This window comes from Nicotiana attenuata, unplaced genomic scaffold (genome assembly GCF_001879085.1).
Source record: "Nicotiana attenuata strain UT unplaced genomic scaffold, NIATTr2, whole genome shotgun sequence".
In the NCBI taxonomy this organism is placed as follows: domain Eukaryota; kingdom Viridiplantae; phylum Streptophyta; class Magnoliopsida; order Solanales; family Solanaceae; genus Nicotiana; species Nicotiana attenuata.
Genome location: NW_017675896.1, coordinates 23126 through 31903, shown reverse-complemented (window position 1 = coordinate 31903; position 8778 = coordinate 23126). Strand labels below are relative to the sequence as shown.

Genomic DNA, 8778 nt, shown 5'->3' with positions numbered 1-8778 from the left:
ACCATGGTTGGTCTTGATCAAGGTAATAGGAACTAGGATTAGATAGTAATTTTAGGTTAAAAGCAAAGGTAAAATAGGCATTCCTAGATAGAGACTAATGTTGTAGTTGAACTAGAACACCCTAGAACCTTCTAGATAGGGTGTTAATCTGAAAATTCAACAAGTAAATGCAGTAACTTGAGAAACAAGTCAAAACATTAGGGACTATTGAATAAATCTGAAAATAAAAAGGGGGAAAATGAGTGAATGAATTCTAGAAGTTTCCTCCCCCTTTCCTGCCTATAAAAGGCATCCCCCTTGCCTTCATTTATAAGTTTTGAACCCCTTAAAATTCCCCAAAAAGTAGCTCTGAAAATTCCCCCCACTTTCCCAAGTTTCATCAGCTCAAATTTGAATTTCAAATTCAAAATTCCTGAGATCTTAGTCCTTCAAAGCAAAACTCCAAAAATCAAAAAGAAAAATCTGTTCTATTGTAATTCTAGGTCAATTTCAAAGTTCATCAACTGATTTGGCATCATTAAGCCTAAGGATTTGATTGTTGAAAACTTTCTGGAGGTTCATGGTTTAAATTCGAGAGTGATGGAGTTTAAATTGAGGCTGTTCGTTTTGTCTTACTGGTTGCTTTTCGTCTGTCCTTCTTCCTGGGTTATAGCAATACAGTTTTGGGTTTCAATTAATCCTATTGCTGTGTTGTTGCTGGATTACATTTGCTGAAGCCTTGCATCTGTTTTATACTGCTGTAGCTGACCTCTTCTTCTCCTCATTTTGATTTCACATCCAGGTACCTTTTTAAGCTTCAAATGTTATGTGAAGAATCAAATCCACTTGTATACACTTCTGAAGTTCAATAATGGACAAGTTGTTACACGAATGTGTTGTTCGAATAATAATTAGTCACGTTGATGAGACTTTTGGACTGTTGTAATTAGACTGTTAAATTGTTTTTTTTTTTTGTGTAGTTGCGTTAGTGAAGCTGTCTAGTACAGTTGTTTAGTATAGCTCTAGTAAATTCCATTTCACTTAGAATTTGATGGTATGTTAATAGATATTGAATTACAGTTAAATCCAGGTCCAAAGGAATTTGACAATGACTTACGTAGGTTTTCAGTTTTGGAATTAAGTTTTAACATCAGCGTTTGTTTTATTAAAAATATACAAATCCAAGCACAAAACATGAAATCCAGATTTAGAATCAGCCTGTGGATTGAAGCACTTGATAGCTTGTTTTGACACAATATATGATACAATTTTGGTTTAGGCATTCAGGAGAGTCATGGACAGTCCAATGATTGTCGTAGCATAGTTACTTAGTTGTTGTATTAGTCACATTGTTAAAGCTAATCTCAAACTCTGAAAATAGTCGCTTATACTGGGCCCAGTCATGTTAATAATAGGCCCAGTCGGATATAAGACCCTTCCTAGTGTTTTCCTCCATTTGGGCCCCTGCAAAGGGCCAAGGCCGGCCAGAGATCCTATTGAAATTCCTAGTTCTTGGGCCAATATTTGGAAAGCTTAAAATTCTTTTAAAGGTGTAATTTGGTTTAGTAATATATTTGGGCTTTCGAGTTAGGTAGCGGGTTCAAATTAAAAGGTTGTCCCTTTTGTTTGAATCCGGACTTGAACTTGAGGCCCGGATTTTATAATATTAACTAAGGCTCTTTAGAGACAAAAAATCAATAGAAAATCATAGTTTGCTTTAGGTTGGCCTTTAAATAATAAAGTGAGATGAGCCTCGCCAAACAAAAATGCATAAATTGCGGGGCCCTCATTAAATGCTTATATTAAAATACTTAGAATTCGGGGCGTGCCGTTTAGCGAATTTCACGGCCCTCCGCAAAGATAATAACCCGTTAGCCATTTTAGGCGCGCTTTTAATAATTTTACCTTCTTAAATACTGGTGTGCATTTCATGCAACCCAAATCCAAATCCCAAACCGTTGAATAAGAATGTGTCGAGGATCCGGGTGCATTTCATGTGACGTGATCCAAAAACACGTTCTTAAACGACGTTCACTTTCTTAAAAATTGACTAAAAGCGGTAAAAATCTTAAAATTGCACTATAGGTTTTAACGTATATAAAAATCAGATTTTAGCCAAATATAGCAGTTGAGCGACCGTGCTAGAACCACGGAACTCGGGAATGCCTAACCCCTTCTCCCGGGTTAACAGAATTCCTTACTCGGATTTCTGGTTCGCGACTGTAATACAGAGTCAAACCCTTTCCTCGATTCGGGATTCAAACCGGTGACTTGGGACACCATAAATCTCCCAAGTGGCGACTCTGAATCTCTTAATAAACGAATCCCGTTTCGATTGTCTTTTAATTGGAAAAACTCCTTCATTATACCCTTCACGGGGTGTAGTAGAAGAAAAAGGAGGTGTGACACTTGGTATTGCTAATACCATGGCTTGATATGTATTAGTTATACACTAGTAGTAGTACCCGCGCGATGCGCGGTCAGTATTAAAAAATATTAATTAAATTAAATTATGATAGGGCTTGTTTGATCCTATTAGATTGTATTGCTTTAATAAAATTCAATTGTCATCTTACTTGTCAATACGATATACCCAATAATGAAATCTCTATTAAATCAAAGGTACTTATTTAGTTAGTGAATATATTTTTTGTTCTATATATTTTTTATTATATTAACCAATATTTAATATTCGCTTTCTTTTTGTCATATATGAGAAGATTTATAATTTATTATGTTGAAATATTTTTTTTATTTTAAATTTTATTCTATTGTTCTTAATAATATTATCTAAATTTTAATGAACAAAATCTCTGTTAAACTAACGGGACTTATACAGGGAGCGCATTGAATAACTTTTTTGTTATGTATTTTTCTTTATTATATCATCTAATATTTAATATTATTACATTGTTAATAGAAAGTTTTATTAGCATATTACTTTATTAAATATTTTTCTCTGAAAGTTTTTTATGTCTTTATTTTCGTTGTTTTATTTATTTTAAAACTCCAACTTGACACTAATTCCCAATTTGAATTGTTAATTTATTATTTTTTTAATTTCATTTTTTATTTTAAAATTATTTTAAAACTCCAACTTGAAACTACATCCCGATTTGAATGGGTAGTTTTTCTTCTCTTTCTTTCATTTTTTTATAGCTAATTTTTTTTTTTGCTTTTTTTATTTTAAGATAATTTATAAACTCCAACTTGAAACTACTCCCACCCAATTTGAATGGGTAGTTATTATTTTATATATTTATTTTTCATTTTTTAATTATATTTAGTTATAAGATATCTATATCTATTAATTCAAATAAAGTAACCGATTAATATATATATATATATATATATATATGTTAGTTTTTATTTTATTTTATTATTTTCATTTTTTATATATATTTAAATTCAAAAATAATAATCAATAACTAATTATAAACTAAATAAATAATTATGCCATGTGGCATTTTTTTAGGTTGCCACTTGGCTTAAGGAGAGGGCTTTTTCCTCTCCTTTTAATAATATATAGATAGGATAACACCAAATAGGTTGTATAACTAATACTTGCATTAGTAATGCATAGGTTGAAAAAGTGTATCAAACAAGGGATTAGTAGTACTAAAAGCTAATGCATGCCTTATTTTCTCTAATGCATTCTACCAAACGACCCCTTAGACTTTCCTATAATATTGCTATATAACAATTATTCACTATAAAGTCAACTTATACTATAATATATGTTCTCTGTAATAACACTTCACTATAGCAGTCAAAGAAATTCGGAACAAATAAGGCTTTTATAGAGAGTTGATTGTACATTAGTGGGCGTTTGGACATAAGAATTGTAAATTTTCGAAAAATGGTATTTGAAAATGAGAGTTGTGTTTGTACATGAATATAATTTTGGGTTATTTTTGAATTTTTATGAGTGATTTGAGTGAAAATTTTGAATATGGTCAAACACTAATTTTGAAAAAAAGTTAAATTTTTTTGAAAGATTTTAAAAAAAATCCATGGCCACTTTTTTTTTTGAAAAAAGTAAAAAAAATTCCATGGCCACTTTTTTTTGAAAAAAGAAAAAAAAAAAATTCCATGGCCAAACGGGCTCATTCGTTTGGTTGTGTTGCTTGTGTATAGAAGCAATTAATTTCAACATAAAATTTCATACAAAATAGTGGAGTAGTATAATATTTGATTGATCGTATCAGAAAAGAATAATACCTCACGTAACTAATACTTACAATAGCCAGATTACCAAAGTCCAAAAAACGAAATGTGACAAAGCAAAAAGCTCGGAAGGGAGAAAATGAGGCTACAGGATTTTTCATTGAAAGGGCGGTTGCCTCTCTCTGCATATTATACTCTGGCCAAGCTTTTTTTTTTTTTTTTTGACAAAAGTGTTTTTGGACAAAAATTGAGTTGTTTCGCCAAACTTTTAGAAGGAAAAAAAGGAGAGAAATTCAAAAATAGCCAAATTTACCACTGGTCGTTGAAAAATAGCCAAGTTTCAAAAGTCATCGAAATTTAGCCACTTTAAATCTGAGCGAAAACACTGTTCAAAATACGGAAAAATACGCCCGCAAATTTTACGGGAGTTCAAGCATAATTATGCTGGAACTCCCGCAAATTTTACGGGAGTTCCAGCAAGTATAATTGTCCAGTATAATATACTGGAGTTTGGAGCACTGGTGTTCCAGTCTCCCGCAAATTTTACAGGAGTTAGCAAAGTATACCGGTCCAGCATAATATGCTGGAGTTCGTACACAAATGCACCAGAACTCCCGTATATTATACTGGACCGATCCCTGTTGCAGCAAAATAGTGACTATTTTTCATTGACTTGGTAAACGCTGGCTATTTTTCATTGACCAGTGTGAAAATTGGTTATACCATGATATTTTAACGAAAAAAGGTGCGCAAAAGCAGTTTTGGAGAAACAGAAAAAAGTAGTTTCTTTTTTCAAAAAATACTTTTCTGAGAAGCACTTTTGAGAAAAATATACTTAGAGGCAGTTTTCAAAAGCTTGGTCAAACACTAATTACTGTTCAAAAGTATTTTTCAAATTAATTAGCCAAACATAACCTACTTCTCACCTAAAATACTTTTTAAAAAAGTAGTGTCAAGAAAAAAGTACATTTCAAAATAAGTTTGATTTTAAAAGCTCGGCCAAACGGGCATGTGATTTCTCAAACTATTCTAACAGCCCTTTCATTGCCGATTTTAGAGCCGCTGTTTATCCATAGGGAGATTTGCACAAATAGGATCGTTTCTTCAATGCAGTATGCCTTTTCTTTTTCTTTCTTTAACGTTTCCACCGGAGCATTTAATGATGCCGGTGGCGGCGGTGGAAGTGGTGGTGGTGAGTATAATCGACGTGCTTAAAAGACGCGATGATGATTTTAACTTTAATTCCTTTCTGAGCTTACTAATTAATCGGGGCATTTTGAGATAATCCGACCCGTATCTTGGCGGGGCATGCTCCCGGTGGGTTTTGCAGCCATGGCGTCCCCGGACACTCTTGTTGCCTGATCGTAAACACATATCTGAGCCTCAATTTCACTCCCTTTTCCGGCATAATCGAGTTGTATGTATTTTTGCTCAAAAGCCCTAATCCTGTTTTTTCCCCAACCTTTTGCAAAGGTGGAATTTGAACATGAGAAATTTTCAGAAACCACTATGTTTTAGTGATTATTAGCTTGCTATATCAACCTTTGCTACAGGAGGTAAAATTTCTTCCAAATATTGGTTTCAGTTCGACCCGATTTAGATAAGGCCCAATTGATTAGGGCACAATATATAAGAAGTGGCGATAACATGAAAATAGCAAAAATATCATTAGTTTAAGTCTGAGGCAGCGGTGAAAGCAGAGAGCTGTAGGGAGTTTCAATGGGTGGTTTTGCTCCTCTCTGTCATTCTCCTCTGCCAATGATCACTCAAATGAAAATTTTCCGATTGCAAAACCACCCTAGGTTGATTGATTTATTACTCCCTCTGTTCAAATTTATTAGAGGCTATGAAGATTGTTGTTTGTGAAAAAGACAGACTTATAAATCTATTGAGCTGGAAAAACTGTATCTTGGCATGGCAGCTCAAATATGTCTATGAGATACAACAACAACAACAACATATACGCAGACCTCACCCTACCTTGTGAGTCTATGAGATATTGGAGAAAATCCATTTCTTGGGTGTTTTATCCTGTCTCATAAGACTAACTTATGCTTGCAGCCATGGCAGTTTTTTCCAAAGCTTTTTGGGTTTTGTCTGAGAAAAGGCGAATCTGAGCCTACCCCATTGCTATTGATTTTGGTTTTTGCTTTTTGCTTTTTTCTCTGCTACTTGATGACATAGGAAACAATCCGAGCTCATACCTCAATTTAACTTTTGGTTCACTTTTGAGACTGTAACTCTTGGAGAAGCATTGTGGAAATAATTCTTAGCTTGAAGGTATTCATTTCAGTCTAAAACTAGTTTGATTTTCCAAAATGTTCTGGAATAATTTCTCCAATGTTTTCAGTATCTGAATTTTAGTAATTGAACGAGAAATGGTGATGGTAGCAAAAATAATTGATGGCCAAATATCAAATAAGAAAGCAAACAACAAATTCTCTGCTTTTGAAGTTCTAGGAATGTGAATGCTAAGTTCTATTTGAGAATTAACTTTATTGCGAAAGATGTACATCTTGATACTTTAGCCTATTTTTCATTGTTTATGAACTCTCTGTGTTGAATGATAATACTGCTTCTTTGATATGGGTGTGCCTAAAAATGTTTTCTTTTCACTATAATTCTAAGAATCAGAATGCAAACAGGTAAAATCTATTTTTGAGTTTCTTTGTTGGTAAATATGTTCTTTTTGATATTAATCCTATTTCCCACTTGTTTTTAAAATCTAATGATTGGGTATGCTCTTGCTCTGAGATGGGTGTGCCTTAGTATTTTTCTTTGTCGAATCATCGGCATCATATGCTAAAGAGGTACTTTCCGGTACTTTAGCCCTTATGTTCTCTGTTTTCGAACTCTGAAAAGAATCAAAATACCTGCTTCTTTGACATGGATGTGCCTAAATGTGTTTCCTTTTGTCTAGAAATCTAGGCATTTGAATACTAATGTCTATTTTTGGGTTACTTTGTTGCTGAGATATTTTTTCCCGACTAATCCTGATTGGTGAAGTCCATGATCTCATCAGCATTATCGTGTAATTCAATTACTCAACTTTAAAAACAATGTATTGCCACTGCATCTATTTATGCAGGAGCTCTGCAGTTGGTGTTACAAGTTAAAAGCTAAAATCATAGACCTTTACAAGGAAGGCAATACATTTATGAGGAAGTAAGCTCGTTGTATAATTTAAGCAAATTTTGCAGTTGTTGCTTGTTTTGTGAATACACACTAATTGTGTATATTGAGTTCGTGCTGATTGGTTTTTCGTGAGATTGCTTGTTTTTATTGGTTTTTTGGCACACTTTGTGATTGACCTAAAGAAGTCATACTTCTTGCTCTTCTCCTTCAATTGTTTTGCTTATTCTGTGCATGAAGGAATTCATCCTAAATGATGAGTAATTCAAGTAAAAGCTATGGATTTTAACATCCAAATGAAGCATTTTGTCATAGTTACTCTGATAGATTGATGAGATTCCTTTGTAGCTCTATTTTTTTGTTACATCCTTCATTAGGTCTAATTGTTTTTGTGGTACGTCCCTTATTAGCTCCATTATTTTGGGGTACATCCTTTATTAGCTCTATGTTATCACAACTACTGGTCTAAACAAATTGTTTTATGTGGTGTATTTTAAATGGCAGCCCGGTGCACTAAGCTACTTCTACGCGCGGGGTCCGGGGAAGGGCCGGACCACTAGGGTCTATTGTACGCAAGCTTACCCTGCATTTCTGAAAGTGGCTCTTTTAATTGGTGTATTTTATGCTTTATTTTATCAAGTTCTATTATGTGTTATCCTAGAGTTTTTTTTCCTTGATGAAGAGTTTATAAGGTTGTAGATAACCAGAGATACAATGCCTGGTCTTTTCTAAACTGTTGCTGTTTACTTGGATTTTAAGGAAGCATTTTACCTCCCAAAATTTGTCAGTAAGTTTTCATGAAGATTATAAAACACTAGTTAAGTGACATAAGCATGGTTTTCTATTGTCTTGAAAGGGTCTTAACATTATTGAATTTGAGAACAATTGTATGTTTAATGCAAAAAGAGAATTGCAAATAAGGCAACTTTGCCGAGGGGATCTGTTTTTGTTGATTCCCTCTTTTCCCTGTTGCCAATATTTTAATTGGACAAGCTTGGAACAATTTTAGTTGATGAACTATACGTTTCTGACTTCAGCTGATTCTAGCTTGGCTACATTCTTTATCTCTCTTTTGATCTGATAAATTTAGTACTTCGCATATTCTTTATATAAATGTCAAAAGTTTTTTCTTTTTTGGTTTCTTAAACTTCGTGGCCAGTCCAACACACTTCTTTTGTGGTTATGTTTGTAATCCCTGCATTCAAAAGTATTGTGTGATTTTCTTTTGTAATTACGTTTATATTCATTCCTTGAACCGAGGGTTTATCGGAAATAACCTCTCCAGTCTCCACTTTCCCAAAGGTAGGGGTAAGGTTGTGTGCACATGACCCTCCCAGGCACCACGTGTGAGATTATAATGGGTTTGTTGTTGTAATTACGTTTGTATTCCTGTTTAGTACTATGTGATTTTCTTTTGTGATTAATTTTGTAATCCCTTTGTTCAAGAGTACTATGAAATTCCTTTTCCTTTTGCACCCCCCTCCCCACCCCGACCATTCC

The 8778-nt window shown here is 33.7% G+C and overlaps 1 long non-coding RNA gene across 1 annotated transcript; it reads left to right on the top strand.

Annotated features, from left to right (window-relative positions):
* The first annotated feature begins 5136 nt into the window (after positions 1 to 5136).
* LOC109220560 lies at positions 5137 to 8751 on the top strand. The gene is made up of 2 exons (XR_002067124.1): positions 5137 to 6426; positions 7235 to 8751. It is a non-coding gene; the product is annotated as an uncharacterized LOC109220560 (long non-coding RNA).
* The last annotated feature ends 27 nt before the right edge of the window (positions 8752 to 8778 follow it).